The 16,412-nt window shown below is 42.2% G+C and overlaps 1 protein-coding gene across 4 annotated transcripts in view; it reads left to right on the plus strand.

Moving 5' to 3' along the window:
- Positions 1-16,412, plus strand: part of Scaper (S-phase cyclin A associated protein in the ER) — a 467,165-nt gene that overhangs the window by 436,353 nt on the left and 14,400 nt on the right. The window lies entirely within an intron of this gene.

Raw genomic sequence — 16,412 nt, forward strand, 5'->3', positions numbered from 1 at the left:
GAGTAAAGGTTCTTCTGTGAATGCATTCTCCTGCTTTATAAATGTGGAATTTTGTTTGTTACGAATTGGAAGATGATAATAAATCACCTTCTCCTTCCTACTTTATTTTTAAATAAATTATGGCACAGCTAACATATCAAACTATTTCTTAACCACCTAATTTATATAGTTTTATCTAGACAGAAAAATGATTGTATAGATTATAACTGAGAAAAAGATCCTAACAGCCCACTAGCTTTTACTCTAAACTTACTGGTTTTTATTTTAATCAAATCTCAAATAAATGTACCTATTAGATATACCAGCCTAGAACACACTAGAGGAAGGCGAGAGAAGAGATGGGTGTGCTGTCAGAGACACATCCAAGACAAGAAGTTGTGCACTGAGAGCTGCCACTTCATGTCCAGTGAGGAGGAAAGGACAGAGAGAACAAGTCAGAAGGCCACAGCCACAGCCTTGTAGGTTCACAGGAGCATTTGGCTCTTAGTAAGCGTGGAGACAAAGTGGACCTTTGGTGCATTCTCTGTAAGAATGGCAAGAAATGGACAGTCCATTTTAGAAAAACATTCTTGTGGTTAAAATATTGAAGATCTAGGAATAGTAATATATACAAAATTAAAAACAATTCCTTTGCCGAGAGCCTGTTGCCAGAAGGCAATTATTGTCACATCCCCACATAGAAATACCCAGGAAGCTTGTTCCCTTGCAAACAGCCAGGGTTTTATCCTTTCTCAGGGTCTGGCCCATTAGGTTGACAAAACTTTTAAAAACTACTGAGGAAGGGCTGGAGAGGTGGCTCAGTGGTTGAGAGTACTGACTGCTCTTCCAGAGGTCCTGAGTTCAATTCCCAGCAACCACATGGTGGCTCACAACCATCTGTAATGAGATCTGGTGCCCCTTCTGGTTTGTGGGCACACATGGAAGGAATGCTGTACACACAATAAAAAAAAATATTTAAAAAAAAATACTGAGGAAAAGATAAGTGAGGGGACTGTTCTGTGTGGATTTCTTCCCTTTGTGTGTGTCAGTCTACTAAATGATTTTTATATCACTTTAACATTTCATCTAGTGTTTATGACCACAAAACAGTCCTTATTTGTTATGAAAAAGACAAAGAAAATATAGAGAGTAAAATGGAATCCTTGGTGTTTCTGACTCCAGCGTCTGAGATGTCATCAACAGGCTTCATTGCACATGTGCACATGTACTGTTTCCTGTATACTTCATATTATACCAGAATATCATTCTTAATGACTTTACCTTGTGTGACACTCATAGTTTACCTAACAATTCCCTGTTTTACACATAAGTGGCTTGTGCTGTACATCATGACACTCTGCTGCATTTGTAAAGAGCTAGTTTGTGAGTGTGCTGTTTGACCGTGTGCAGTGCCACGTCAAAAGTTTCATTCTTTCAGCACATTTCATGCTGCTGCGCTTTGAAACTTTTTGTACAAACCAGCTCCATTATGATAAGTTTATGGAATGCGGAGATCTGTGCGTTTCTGAGTTTTCTACAGATGCTACATCACGCAGTAGTTCTCTCCTTTTAGATAAGCACACACTTTGGTGTTTCTGGTCTCACCAGAGAGATCAGATACAGAGGCACATATATTTGAAGAGATAAGGAAAAAGGCAGCTGAAGTGGATAGAGAGAGCACTAAGGTAGGAGTGGAAGAGAAGGGAGACTTAGGAGGGGGAAGATGGTAGAGGAGCAGGCGGCTTCAGCAGTAGTCATTGCCCCAGCAGGCCACTTCTTCTAGAAGTAAGATTTGGAGGTCACTGTTGAGAGATGAGCTCACTCAGAGGATGAAATTAGAAAAGTGAGAGAAACCAGATCTTGTGCTCCGGCACCTTGTGCTCTGGCACCTTGTGCTCTGGCATCTTGACTCCCACGAGGGCAAGGGACTGAACTGATCCTTTGCTTCTGCTCTGGAGGAGAACCAGTGAAGTCAGGTCTGCCTGAGACAGTTGCTGAAATACAGCAGTTTACGAGGAGAAAACAATGTGTTAAAATACAAAACACTGGAAACTGATAGTAAAGGTAGTAATTGTAAAAAGCAAAGATTTGTAGCAAAGCAGTTTGTAAACATCACCCCTGACCTGTAGACCTTGGTTCTGTTATACCCATGTGTTGTCTGTCACACACACTACAGTGCTGTCATCATCCACAGTTAAGTCCTACTTCAAGTAGGTGGGTAGAAGATGGGATCTAAGAGGTACATTAAGCCTCCTGAAACAATGAACAGTGCTAGGAGACTTAAAAAAGTCAGGTGCGGCTGGGCATGGTGGTACATGCCTGTAATCCCAGTACTCAGGAGGCAGAGGCAAGCAGATCTCTGTGAGTTCAAGACCACCCTGGCCTGGTCTATGATGTGAGTTACAGGACTGCCAGGACTGTTACACAGAGAAAGCCTGTCTCAAAAAAACAAAAGGGAGGGAGGGAGGGAGGGAGGGAGGGAGGGAGGGAGGGAGGGAGGGAGGGAGGGAGGGAGGAAAGAGAGAGAGAGAGAGAGAGAGAGAGAGAGAGAGAAAGAAAGAAAGAAAAAAAAGAAAGAAAGAAAGAAAGAAAGAAAGAAAGAAAGAAAGAAAGAAAGAAAGAAAGAAAGAAAGAAAGGAAAGAAAGAAGAAAGAGAGAGAAAAAAGGAGAGAGGGAGGGAGGGAAGGAGGGAGGGAAGAAAGGAAAAGAAAAGAAAAGTCAGGCCCACCCACTGGTGGTCAGTGATGTGTGTCTTGAGCAATGCGAGATGGCAGTGTACTACAAACTCTCATTCTTCCCTCCAAATGCAAATACCAATATGGGCTGTCTGGGCATATGTGTGTGTCTCATTCCAGGAGACCCATAAGGATCCTAGGAAGATAAAAATACCCAGATCACAGTTTAGCGAGTAGAGGGCCTGGGTTTTAGCTCAGCTCTGCTTCTACCTATCTTAGATGAATCTTTTATCTTTAGATTTATGGATCTGTAACTGTTGAAAAGTAGAGTGGTTCTGGAGAGCAGTGACATTTACATTTGTGTGTGTGTGTGCATGTTTGTATTGCCACTGAGCACACGCGCATATGTAATGCCGCTGAATTGTAGGACTAAAATGTTCCAACTACTAAATTGTATGTTATGTCTATTTCACATGGTAAACAAAAAAGAAAAAGAATAGAATGAGAAAGGTTGTAGTAAGATGCTCTTGCCTGAAAATACCTTGAACCTATAGCATTAAAAGTCTGAGACGAAGCTGGTCAGTAGTGGTGTATGCCTTTAATCCCAGCACTTATGAGGCAGAGTTCAAGGTCTGGTCTACAGAGTGAGTTCCAGGACAGGTTCCAAATCTACACAGAGAAACCCTGTCTCAAAAAAAGAAAAAAAAAAGTCTGAGACTAAAACGGTAGACGACCAGCATTCTGGTTTCAGGAGGACTCTCCACCTTTTGTGGTTTTTAGATCCTCCTTACACTCCTCCAGGCCCTGTCAACACCAGACAGCCTAATTAATAAACTGCCTGCCCCCTTAGTTTTCCCAGTATTGGCTGAGGAGAATGAGAACCATTGGCAGACACAGCAGACTTCTCATGGGTAACTTATTACGGTTTACTCTGCCATGCCATCACCAGCCACAGTTGTCTTATCTGCTGGGTCCCCCAGCCCAAGTGGTGATCTCTGTGCCATGCTCTGTGGGCTAGTCTACATAAGGAGGACTGCATAAGGCAGACAGCCACAAACCCGCATCCAGTGAAGTGGGGAAGTTTTCTACAGATAAAAAGGTATTTCTTTCCTTTAAAATGGAACTTTTTTGGCAGAGGGGGTTCGAGACAGGGTTTCTCTGTGCAGCTTTGGAGTCTGTCCTGGAACTCACTCTGTAGACCAGACTAGCCTCAAACTCACAGAGATCCACCTGCCTCTATCCCTTGAGTGCTGGGATTAAAGACGTGCACCACCACCACCTTGCTAAAATGGAACTTTTTGATTGCCTTTCTATCCATCACAAACCCTGCAATTTGCTAAGTGAACATTTGTTCAGGAGGTGTGGTAAGAGCAGTTATAAGCTCTTACCCCCATGTCCATTTTTGTGGAGCTTTTATCCTAAAGGTCATCTGGCTAGCCTCACCTCACAGGCAGCAGCAGCCCAGCGGTACCTGTTCCCAGCAACCCCTGTTCTCAGCCTTGCACAAGCTTCTCTAAATCAAGGGATTGATTATATGGAGAAAAGATAACCCTCAGCTCAGGTAGGTCTCATGTTAATCTGCAGGCATGTTTTTCAAGAGAGGGTTCTTCCTTTCCTACTGGGGAAGCAGCATCTTTATCTAAAAGGTAGGAGTGGGTCCTGAATCTTGCTGCAGCCTAAATCTGTTTAATTAGGTAACTGCTTTGCATAAAAGATTGACTTTTTTTTATTTGCCACCACTTAGTCAATTAACTAGAAGGGCTGAGCCCCATGATACCACAGATCAGGAGAGCAAGCCAGATAATAAAAGTAATGCCCTGTGTGTGATTGAACCATCATCTGTTTCCTATAGGTTTGCAGTGTCTAGTTAAAATGATGTTTTAATCAAAAGCTTCCCTGTAATTTACAGCATTTTCATGACTTTCTAAATTCTTTTCCATTTAATTATTATAATGAACATAATTAATATGTGCTGTCAGCTCTTCGCTTTATTTACATTGTATTGGATAATTAAATTTGGTCTGATAATTAAATTAACTCAAATGAAAGATTGTATGACTGCCTGAATATTACTATCCTGGGAATAAGCACCTTTGCATATTCATTTAGATTAGTGTCTGCCTTTCTCATTTTGAAAGGCCTGATAGCTTCCAGGTATCCCAGCCACAGTCTTAGGATAATTGAAAGGAAGGATAGCTTTGGCCAAGCTGCCCGCCCAGCCTCTCTGCAGTACCAGGAAGTAGATGGATCAGAGCTTTATACTTTCTCAACTCACGATCCCTTTTTGTCCAAGAAATTGTTTCATGACCCTGAGTGCATAGGTTTATAAAATAGGTATAGAAATACAATATTTACTGATAATAAGTTGTAAGGAAATTACAACTTATTATCAGTAAGGGAATTTAAAACAATCCTTGGTATACATGTAAGCATACTATTTACTAGAAACTAGAGCAGATGTGCATACTAATTAGATTATTTTTACATAAATAATTAATATTGGCTGAATATTTGATACGGTAGATCATAAAGCATCTTCAGTGGTTTTCAGAGTTGATTGCTATTTATAATCATCAATATTAAGACCATCACACACACACACACGCACAAACACACAATATAATGCAAAATGGCAAAAGTCCATTTAGCAGGAAGGGTAGCCTTTCACAGGGAAGAGCATACAAACTGTTCAGTACTGAAAGGTCAACCCTGAAAACGTATATACAAGTAACATTACTCATCAGGTTGTATTTAGGAATATATGCAAATACATATGTGCATGCAATGACAATTAGTGAAAAAAAGAAGCCACGAATTTGAAGGAAAGCCAGAGGGGCTCTATTGAAGACTTTGAAGGGAGGAAAGAAAAGGAAGAAATGTAATTAGATAGAATCTCAAAATTAAATTTCTTAAAAAAGTATTTTCAGGGCCCTTGAAATTATTGGAAATTCTGTCCTAACCTGAAGAGAAATTAATTTCATAGTTTTTTATGAAACTCAAGTCAGCAACTCCAACAGCAATTTTTGAAATCAAACATTATAGCACAATACAACTCAAAGATATTCTAATTACTTATATAACAGTAGGAAAATATTAGAAGTCTTTGTTTTCTGTAAGTAAACCATTATGTCTCTGTAAGAGCAGAAAACATTGGTTGTATTGTAAAAAACACTTTATTTCATATCCAATACAATAGTTTGAATCTGAGACAAGGTGTTTCAGATATGTTTCTTGTTGCTGGGGGTATAAAGACCTGTGTAGTAAAATGTGCACGTGCTGTATGTTCAGAATCAAGGTGGTCGTGAAAGTGTATGATACATGCTGCCAGAATCACCTTGGAATAATCACGTTTGATTCCCGTTAATCTTTAATCACTGCATGTTGAAAACCTTTTCCTGTTGCCACATTTTTCACAGTCACTTTAGTAGTTTATGTGACCTCATAATAAGGTCGCGACCCACAGTTCAGCAAGCTGGGGTATAGATCATGTATTCATCTGCCCTGCACTTGTGTGAAGCACCTGGAGGCTTCTAGGAAGACCAGAATAGGCAGGGGGACCATACAGCTGTCATATCTGTCTTCCAGATCATTTGATGACCTAAGCTTTTTGTTTGTTCTTGTTTTTGTTTGTTTGTTAGGTTGTTTGGTTGGTTAGTTGGTTGGTTTAGTTTGGTTTGGTTTTTCGAGACAGGGTTTCTCTTTGTAACCCTGGCTATCCTAGAACTCACTCTGTAGACTAGGCTAGCCCCAAACTCAGAGAGATCTGCCAGACTCTGCCTCCCAAGTGCTGGGATTAATGCTATGTGCCACCGCCACGCAGCTTGTTTCTTGGTTTTTGAGACAGGATCTCACTATGTATCTCTGGTTGTCCAGGACATAGATTAAATCAGGCTGATTTCCAACTCACAGAGAGATCCTCTTACCTTTGTTTCTTGTATGGTGGGATTAAATGTGTGCATCACCATGCCTGGAGATTTTTTTATGATAATTTCTGAAAGGAATCTGTTGCGCTCGTATCAGGCATTTTCCTGCACACATAAGTAATGTCCTCATCTTATTCCATCTGCAGTTAAGGTTGTGGCATGTTGCTTAGCAGGTGCTTTGCCACTGAGCTGCAGCCTCAGCCTTTTCTTTGTGGTGTTATATTTATTTGTGTGTGTGTGTGTGTGTGTGTAAATCAGAGAACTCTTTGTAGAAGTCAGTTCTCTCTTTTCACCATTCAAGTTCCCTAGCTTCAGTGTGTTTTGAGAATGCCAGTTAAGGTAGAAATAGAGTACTTGCCTAGCAGTTTCCAGAACCACTGTCCAGCCTCTGGAACACTCAGAGCTAGCCTAAGTCCCAGGCAAACATCCTTATCTTACTCTTTGTCTTCCTCAAAGGCATATGATCAATCCTGGGTCACACCTACTTTGTACACTGCACTGGCCTCATCTGGTCCATGGAGGGCTGAGAGTGTCCTCCACTCAAGGCCTTCCTGTTCTCCCGGTGTCAGCACCTCATTCTTCACCTGCCACATGAGCGTTCGCCTTTCTGCATGTTCTTCCTTATGATGGCTACAGTTCTTTTCATGAGATGGAAAAACTCAGGAATTTCACTAATGGGACCATTTTGGAGCCAGGTTATTCTCAATATTATAGCACCAGAGAAAAACATGGTACTTGAGGGCCACTTGAGAGACTTGAGGTAGATCATTAAAAATAATATTTGTGCTGGGCAGTGGTGATGCACACCTTTAATCCCAGCACTCGGGAGGCAGAGGCAGGCAGATACCTGTGAGTTTGAGGTCAGTCTGGTCTACAGAGTGAGTTCCAGAACAGGCCCCAAAGCTACAGAGAAACCCTGTCTCGAAAAAACAAACAAAAAAAAGTTTGTTGTTGTTGTTTAAAAGTAATATTTGCCTAAACATAGTGATGTGCCTGTGTTAGAATGAAGAAGTTTGCCAGCCACCAATTCTGGTGATTTATAGGAAAAGTCACCCCCTTCACAGGATCCAAACAAAAAGACCTTTCACTTGCCTCATCATTTGTGAGTTTTCCCCACACAATTTTAGTGCAGTGCAATATGTCACTAGGCATTTTTTTTTCTCCACAAACCACCTGAGAGATCCTAAGAAATTTCTGGCCTGATAGTGGCTGCCTTGCCAAGGAACAAGCAGAGCAGATAGCAGGCAGTGCAGGAATCTGCATGCAGCCTCAAGCCTGAGTACTTAGAGCAAGACCTTAAGACTGTCACACTTCGTTGTGTAGGGACCATTACTGGGATTGCCTCCTGATATGTGACACGGTTGCTCCAGGTGCTTCTGCTGTGGCTGACACAGTCTCAGAAAAGGAGGCTCTAAATGGCTCTGGATGACTCTGCAACTGAAATTTTGAACTTAATCATGCAAAAAGCTAAATACCATGGTGATTCTAAGCATAGGCTGGCTTTGACACCCTAGCACTGTGATCCTGCACAAGTTACTAAGCCTCTGCTTTCTTACTTCCGTGGATTAGTTTAGCCGTAGGAATGACATAAGATCAGTGATTTACATGTCTGTTTTAAGACCTGTCCCTGCTTCAGAGCATCCGAAGATGGACAAAGGATTGCCCAGCCCAGACACATGTTGTTCGTAGAGTTCACAGGCCTCAGGTATCTTTGGTCCACTTGAAGAAGTCTGCTGGGTGTCATATGTGCACAAAACATGAGAGTTCAAGACTCTCATCAGTTTAACTCATGAATGGTTTTCTGAATCTGTGTCTTTGTTCATTGAGGAACGTTTTTAAATAAAATACCCAGAGATCGACTGTAAAAGTATAGTCTTCACTTGAGGTCTCCTGAAATAAGGAAACTATATCAACATTGTCCCAGAAAGATCCATAATTGTTGTACTAGGATCCTTCTATATGTATGTGGCCCTGGGCAAGTCACTGCCCATCTCCAGACTTCAGTTTCCTGTCTATAAAAAGAATTAAGTAGGCCAGCAAGATAGCTCTGCCGGTAAAAAGCTCTTGCTTCTTCCAGCTATAACAGATGAATTTACACTTCTAAGATGTAAAAGCTGTCACCAGCCCAACATTGAGATAAATTTAATCATTTTCTTTTTCTTTTTTTTTTTTATGTGTGTGTGTGTAAGTATACACACATTCATGTGGGTACCTGAGAAAACCAGAAATGGGAATGGGGTCTCTTGGCTGGAGTTACAGGTGGTTGTGAGCTACCTGACATGGGTGCTGGGAAGCAAACTCAAGTCCTCTGAAAAAGCAGTAAGTGCTCTTAACCCCCAAACATCTCTCTAGCCCTGTTCGTTTTTAAGGATAGTGACACAAATACTCCAGTTACACTGGCTTTCTGGCTGTTCTTCAAGCACGCCTCACCCTTCATCTCTACTAGGGCTGCTTTCTGCCTAGAACCATCCTCAGAGGTCAGCATGATTTCGGGTGCTCACTTCCAAACAGTTGGTTCTTCCCTGTCCTGTTACCAGAGTACCTGCCAAGGTTCTAATCCTTGAATCAGGCATGCAGTCACTGTTTTCAATTCCTGTGATTTATTTTCCTTGACCCTCATTTATTTCCCTGATAATTCATTTGCTTTATCTGCTTGATTTTGTCTTTTTACCCTGATAAAATGTTAAATACCTTAAGAACAAATTCCTCATTAATGGTACATATGGCAGTGCCAGGCACATAGGATAACTATGTCTTGAACAAATATTGGATGGTGAGATGATAAGGTCAAATTGGTCCATCTTTTGAAAGATCCATCACTTCTACTTACTGACAAACTATCTTCTAAGCTTTCAGTTAAGATTTACTTTAGCCATTTCTTCATCATCATAATTTATCTTTCTAAAAAAAAATGTCCTACCTATAACTACTGACTTTGCGACCCAAAGGAAACAGCTTTGTTCTGGGTGTGGCCAGTTGTGTGTTTGAGAAAGCAGCAGTGTGAAGGGAGCTCTAAAGGCCAATGGTCTCATCCCAGCCCCTCCTCCCACAGAGAGTGCTTGGCCTACGACAGGCTATCTGAATGTTGACATAACTGCTATGACAGAGACAATGGCCCTAACTCATGAGGCTGTTGTAAAAATTAAATACCACCTTGTTAGCCAGGTTACAGTTTGGTTGTGTTATGCTGTGGAGTAGAAATCTTTGAGGTGGTCTTCTCTCCTGAGGTTGGTGGCAGTATCACAAATCTCTGACTTTCTGTGAGTCAGTTTAGAAGGAAGCTCTTTGATGGGTGCATAGGCATCAAAGGACTTAGGCAGCCTTACCTCCATGCCCTTATTGGCTGACAGCCCACATGACCTTGCTCTTTGTCTGGCCATGTTCATTCCCTCCAATTTTCTCAGCAGACATTACACATCGTTGGCATTTTTCATTGCCTGAATCTCTCTCTACTACATCCTCAGCTCCACTCTTAAAGCTTTATGTATCATTCGTTCAAGGCTTCTCCTGAGATTTTGGCCTTACTACAAATTTCTTGGTCTCCCAGGCTTTCCTTTGAAATCTTGATGGAAGCCTCTCTGACCCCACAACTCCCGTTTACCTTTAAAACCAGCATCTCTTGAGGTATGATAAAGTCTGCCACTGGGCCAAACAGTAGTGACCCCTCCCCTAGCCTTGACCTGTGTCTACAGTGGACTCAAATCCCTGGGGTGGAATGGGAGGCTGGATGTGGACGCATATATCCTGAGATGACCTTGAGTGTGCAGGACTACAGAGCTCTCTCCTTAGAGCAAGGGCTTTCAAATGAGTTTACCCTTTTATATTCCTGTCCTTGAAAGGGTATGATCCTCCTTATTCCTGAAGTATCTTCAAGACCTCTTTACTTTGCCCTAGTGCCGAGTATTTAGTCTATTTTTAATGATATGAATTTCCTTAATACCCATGCCTTCCTTGCTAGCAACTTTGACTGTGTTCCTTTTCTTGCCAGTCCACAAGCTTTTCAGAACTTTCCCCACTTTCATTTGCTCCCAATTCTCTCTATAAACTTGGCTAAAAGCAGGCAATGGTACCCACACCACAGCCTAAATGCTGAACTGCCTCAGATTTCCTCCACGAGACTAATTAGTCTATCGCTTTAAACTCCTCCTCCCTCAGTCTCAGAGCTTGGATAAAATGTAGGTAAGTCTTTACCAGAATGTAACACACATGAGTTCTAGCCCAGCTCCCAGCAGAGTACTTGACTATCATCTGAAACTTCCATGAACACAGTCTGTAATCTCCACATTCCTGTCAACATTCTCAGCTCTTGGCAGAATTGCCTGTTAAGCCCTGCTTGCAGTATTCTATGGCTTCTGAAGCCTGTGTCTCCAAATTTCCTCCATAAACTAGTTCCAAAGGTTCATGAATCCAATGGTCAGGTCATTGGCAACAACCCCGCCTTTTGATCCTGATTTTCTGTTGTTGACAATGTGACAAAATACCTCAAAAACAACTTCAGAGAGGGCAGGTTTGTGGTGTGAGTCTAGAGGACAGTTAGGAGAAGTAGGCATGCTTGCTTTATGAAAGCAAGAAGCAGAGATTGTTCCTCTGCTCATGGTCTTGTTCTTATTCCCATTTTGTTCTGTTGTCTGGGCCCAGCCTCTAGGATGGTGCTGCTCACGTCCAGGGCATGCCCTCCCGACCCTGAGGTAGGCATCTGTGGGAACACCCGCACAGACACACAGAAATGCTTTACTAATATCCTCAGCAGCTCTCAATTGAATCAGGTTGACAAGTAAACCATCACAGCCTTATAATCTGCTGTTTCTTTGCTGCCTCATAGTATCTGGTGTGCTGGAATCCTCATGAGGTCCCTGCTTTAAGGAATTAATAAGCCTGCTCTTAAAGCCTGATGAAAGGAAGATGGGCTTTGAAACCAGGCAGAGTAAATATATTAACAGTTGTTCCATTCTATAGTCTGAGATCCTAGGCAAGCCACTTGCCTTCCCAGTACCTATGTCCTTATATCTGTGATATGTAGATCCTATTAATAGCATGTCATGTGATTGGTATACACAGTGAATTCGTGATTAGAACATTCCACGGCCTAACCTGTAATATTGTTAAAACTATTGTTGTTTCCCTCCAGATTCCCTACTCCTAAAGAAAAAAGCCCCTGTGTCCACTCAAGTCAGCTCTGACACTTCCTACCATCTTAAGTAGGTTATCTCTGCTGTCAGATATTTTCTCCCATCTGCTGAGAAGATGGAGAAATCTCTGTCTCCTGCCTCCAAGGTTCCTCCTTGGACCCAAAGCACAGGGTTGTCTTCCCATAGCTGGGCCTCTGGGCTGTCATTTCACACACTGCTCTGACCAGGGAGTCCTAGGCCAGTCAGTCTGGCATGGCTGGTTCAGCTGGACCTGCCTGACAACTCAGCAGTGTGTGCTTGTCTGGAAGGCAGTGAAGGTAGGTACAGAAGCGGGAGGCACGAAGACCTCACGCCCAAACACATCTCCTCTCTGTGTAGCCAACTGAAAAGCACAGAGATTACTGCGAGGTGCATTGAGATTGTGTTAGGAAGAGAAACTAGAAAACGGCTCACATGAATCAATGTGAACATTTAATGGGCTTTAATTGGAACCTTATCCTACTATTCTTAGAGCAGAGAGATGAAAGCAGAAGAAATCTGAGAGACCATTTATTTTACTTGAGAAAGCAGTAAACTGAAACTACAAAAAGATTTGACTACTATTATATTTTTATGATTAAATAAAATTGTCATAGACTAGTGCTGGTGAGCCCATAAATGCTCCATGGAATGCACCCATAGTCTCTGGCAGCTGTTAGGTTATGGCCAGAAAAACCTATCAGCCTGTGCTCTGCATTTGTTAACCCTGCCATTCTCACCACACAGCAGCTTATGGGAAGGAACACTCACCCAGTTCTGCTGGCAAGGACCACTGGAGTATTTGTGTTTGAAGGCGCTAGTAAATTCTGGCTTCCACTTACTCTCGTCCCCATTCCCTACATCCTGCCATTTGTAAAGAACAGAATCAATCTCACTTCTGTCTGTCTGTCTGTCTTTCTGTCTCTCTCTCTTTCTCTCTCTCTCTCTCTCTCTCTCTCTGTGTATGTGTGTGTATCTCTGTATCTCTGCCTGTCTATATGTATGAAAGTATATATGTATGTTCTTTATTTTTTTAGAGACTGGGTTTTAATTATCAGACCCTAGGCTTTGAAGTTTGAATTGGAATATTTCATGTAATAATTTCTTTCATTTCTTTTTAAGAAAAAATATGTATTTTACACTTAACCATTTTTACCATTATTTACATGTAGTATCTGTAGGTATAAGCAACATAGGCCATGTTCATGTGCCCATGCTCAGAACACAGGACAGGGTGATGTCTGGGAACTTGAAACTTGGAGAACTTCAGAGACCATCTAGCCAACTGCCCTAGTAGCCAGAGAGAAAAGGACTTGCTTCCTGCCTTAGAGCTGGTCCCCACCCCCCATGCCTTATCTTGAGCTTTCGGCAAACAGTCTTCCCTCATATTACTGCATCCCAGTGGCAAGTGGAATGTAGATACATAAGCACATAGAAAACCCAAATTAGTCCCTCAGAGTGATGGTGACTGTGATGAGTCTGCTAGTGCTCTCTGAAGAAGGCCTCCCTCCTCTGATGGGAGCCAAAGTGGAGGCAGAGCTTTGTGTGATCCCTGAGGAATTGTAGAACCTGTAGTGTTGGGCAAGTGTGTGAGCTGGTCTAGCACAAGCTTCTGCTGCAGGATGTGTTTGAAAGGAATTTAGAATGTGCTTCTTTTAAACTATAGTTCTTATCCTCACAGAAGACTTAAGAAAAATCAAAAAGAGTCTCTATCAGGCAACAAAAGGCTAGAGGGTGGTTTATTCTTGAGGAGATGCCAGTATTTTGAATTTTTGGCCCTTTAGACATTTATCAGTTATTCCTTCCCATTTGTCAGCTTTTACTAAATGCCCACCGTGGTTTAAACCATGCACTGAGAGACACAGGAATGCCTACAGTCCAGACTGTCTTTTGGGGAGTCCACAGAGCAGACACATGGCATTAGTGTTGAGCCTGCGCTTCCTTCAGCAGACATTGCAAGATTGACACCCAGGATAGTGGGGCACAAAACAGAGCAAGTCCTTGCCTTCATGTTGCTAATGTTCTGAAGAATGAGGTTCAAACAGAAAATGAACAACTCACATCTATGATAGAGATATTTCACAGCTGAAGCAATGTTTGTGCTGATACATAAGATGAAAACAGAAGTCACTGGATTACAAGGTGGGAACATGCATATGAAAATGTACAAGCAAAGGTTTGAACTATGAAAGAGCCTGGCAGGTAAGGAACTGCGGGCTGTTCATTATGACTGAAGCGTAGCATGTGAGCAAAGCTAAGACCTAAGCCTGAGATGTGGCAGAGCCTAGGTCATGAAGAACATGTGGTGACAAGGACTTGGAGATTGTCTTCTGGGACATGAGGAGTCTCTAGTGCCGTTAGCATGGGGCTGACTTGGTGAGACATGGCTCACAGTCCAGTATTTGGAGAATGGGTCGGTAGTTGTCAGCCCTCCACAGTGGATGCCCAGCACCCAGACCTAGTACCAATAGTCCTAAGTCACTATTCTCCCCTTAGAAGCAGAGTGAGAGACCCTGCCCAGGGGTTCTCTCCCTTTCCTCTGCTAGTGACTCTAGCAGATATCTGACCTCCCTCAGGAAAGTAGTTAGGGGCCTTCTCAGTTTCCCCATAGGAATATATAGAGGCCCTCCCTACATGATGGGGCCTGTCTCTGGAGTCCACCCAGTTTGCAGTATATAGGTCAGACCAAGTCCCCAACTACTATACATTTTGTTTCTCTTGACCCTGGCGTCCTCTCTATTTTTTCCCCTCTGTCTTCCTCCTTTCTGGATTTTCTACTGCTGCTACACAGCACTGAATCCAAAACCACCACTCAGAAGTCTACTGCTCAGAGGCTACTACCTCTTATATAGTCTACAAGAATTTTGCAGTTAACCCCAGCCTAGAAATACCTATGAAAGAGCCAAGTTTGGAAAGGGAGAAAATGGTTGCAGGACTAGACAAAGAAACATTTCGGTTTCCTTGCCTCCATCGTAATTTGATAAGCTTTGATATGTGGACGGAACCTTCTCATTTTTCTGCTGGGATGTTAATAAAATAAAGCCACCTCTCCCACCCGCCCCACACAGCATTGGATTAAAGAAATGAGGAGGGGGAGTGTTTGCCATCTTCTTTAAAATAATGGAGAAGTTTCTGGCCTCAAGGACATTCTTGTCCTATTGCTCCTGTCATGAACCTTGGTTGCAGGTATGACAAGCTGGCAAGGACACTAACTGATGAACCTGGCCACTATAGCTGCTGCTTCTGCTCCAGCATTGCATAGGCCCAGGTCTGCGGAGAGGAATGCAGCACTGCTTTGCTTCTTCTCTGCTAGAATAACAATGATTTACAGACTCTCTTAGCTGTCTGTTTTAATGAATTTAGATGTCTAGACACTTATTTTGCCCCTGTGTTAAGGACATCTTGTCTCTTACAACAAGAAAAGGAAAAAAACAAATTGGGAATCGTAGGCACAAGGAATTTGCCCTGGTGGGATTTAACTATTTGCATTCATTCCCCTATGCTCCATTTACACCACCACACTGACGGACAGAACTGCTCTTCCCTTCAGTCTGACAGACAGCTTTCAATGCATATTGAACAAAGCTGCTCCCTTACATACATATGCACACACATGTGCAAACACCTGACTCCCTACACCACTGTGCCAAAATGCCAAAGAGCTCCGTCATCTCCCCTTAAAGATCCAAAGACAGAATTAACTGAGGGCCTTGAGAGCTTTCTGGTGAGCAGCCCCTGGGCTCTGATGTGATAGATACAAGCTCCTGAAATAACTTAGAAACAAAAGCTAATTTATAGCTTGGTTTTAGAAGCCAAATTCATTCATTCTTTTTGGGGGAAAGCTATCATTTACCAGGCACTACGCTAGGCACAATGACGTGTAACTGGCATTGTCCTCAGCACAGTCTGGGGCATTTGCCGATTAGGATTCACTTCAGTCTGTCGTAGTCTTTCTCATTCTCAGTCTATTTTTTCCTTTATTTTATTTTTATGTGTACGAGTATTTTGCTTACGTGTATGTCTGTGCACCACATGCATGCAGTGCCCAAGGAAGCCAGCAAAGAGTGTCTTATCTCCTTTGACTAGAGTTATAGATGGCTGTGAGATGTCATATGAGCCCTGGGACCTGAACCTGGGCCCTCGACAAAAGCACCCAGTGCTCTTAGCTACTGAACCATCTCTCCAGCCATGGTAATTTTCTCTTAAAGTCAGTGATAGATGTGAGGCTAGTAATATTTGGTGGCAGTAAATATTTAGAAACTTGCTGTAAGTCCTTCTTAGGGGGAAAATATTGTCCACAAATAAAACAAAATAGAGAGATTTCTGTGATTACTCCTAAATAAGTAGAAAGTTCAGAATCCCTCTTGGAAATAGATAAATCAGAATTTAATGGGTTTCTGTTCAGTTTCTGGTTTTTTGTTTTTGTGGGTGAATTCCCTAGAGCTGTGGATTTTGCTCTAGTGCTTATAGATTGTAACCCTCATGTATAGAAGGAGTAGAGAAGCTACCACATGAGCCTTCTGCAGCCTATGACTTCGTGTTGTCATTTTGGTACTGGCAAGAATGTGCAATTCCCCTCAAAAAGTGAATTTTTCAGGTAATCAAGTCACCTTTAAAATGTAACATGTGTTTGATATTAACTATTTACAATCAGTTTTAAAGAAATATTTTAACTTCCTACCTTCTTA

This window comes from Alexandromys fortis, unplaced genomic scaffold (assembly GCF_014885135.2).
Source record: "Alexandromys fortis isolate MF-2015 unplaced genomic scaffold, M_Fortis_MF-2015_v1.1 scaffold_167, whole genome shotgun sequence".
Lineage (NCBI taxonomy): Eukaryota > Metazoa > Chordata > Mammalia > Rodentia > Cricetidae > Alexandromys > Alexandromys fortis.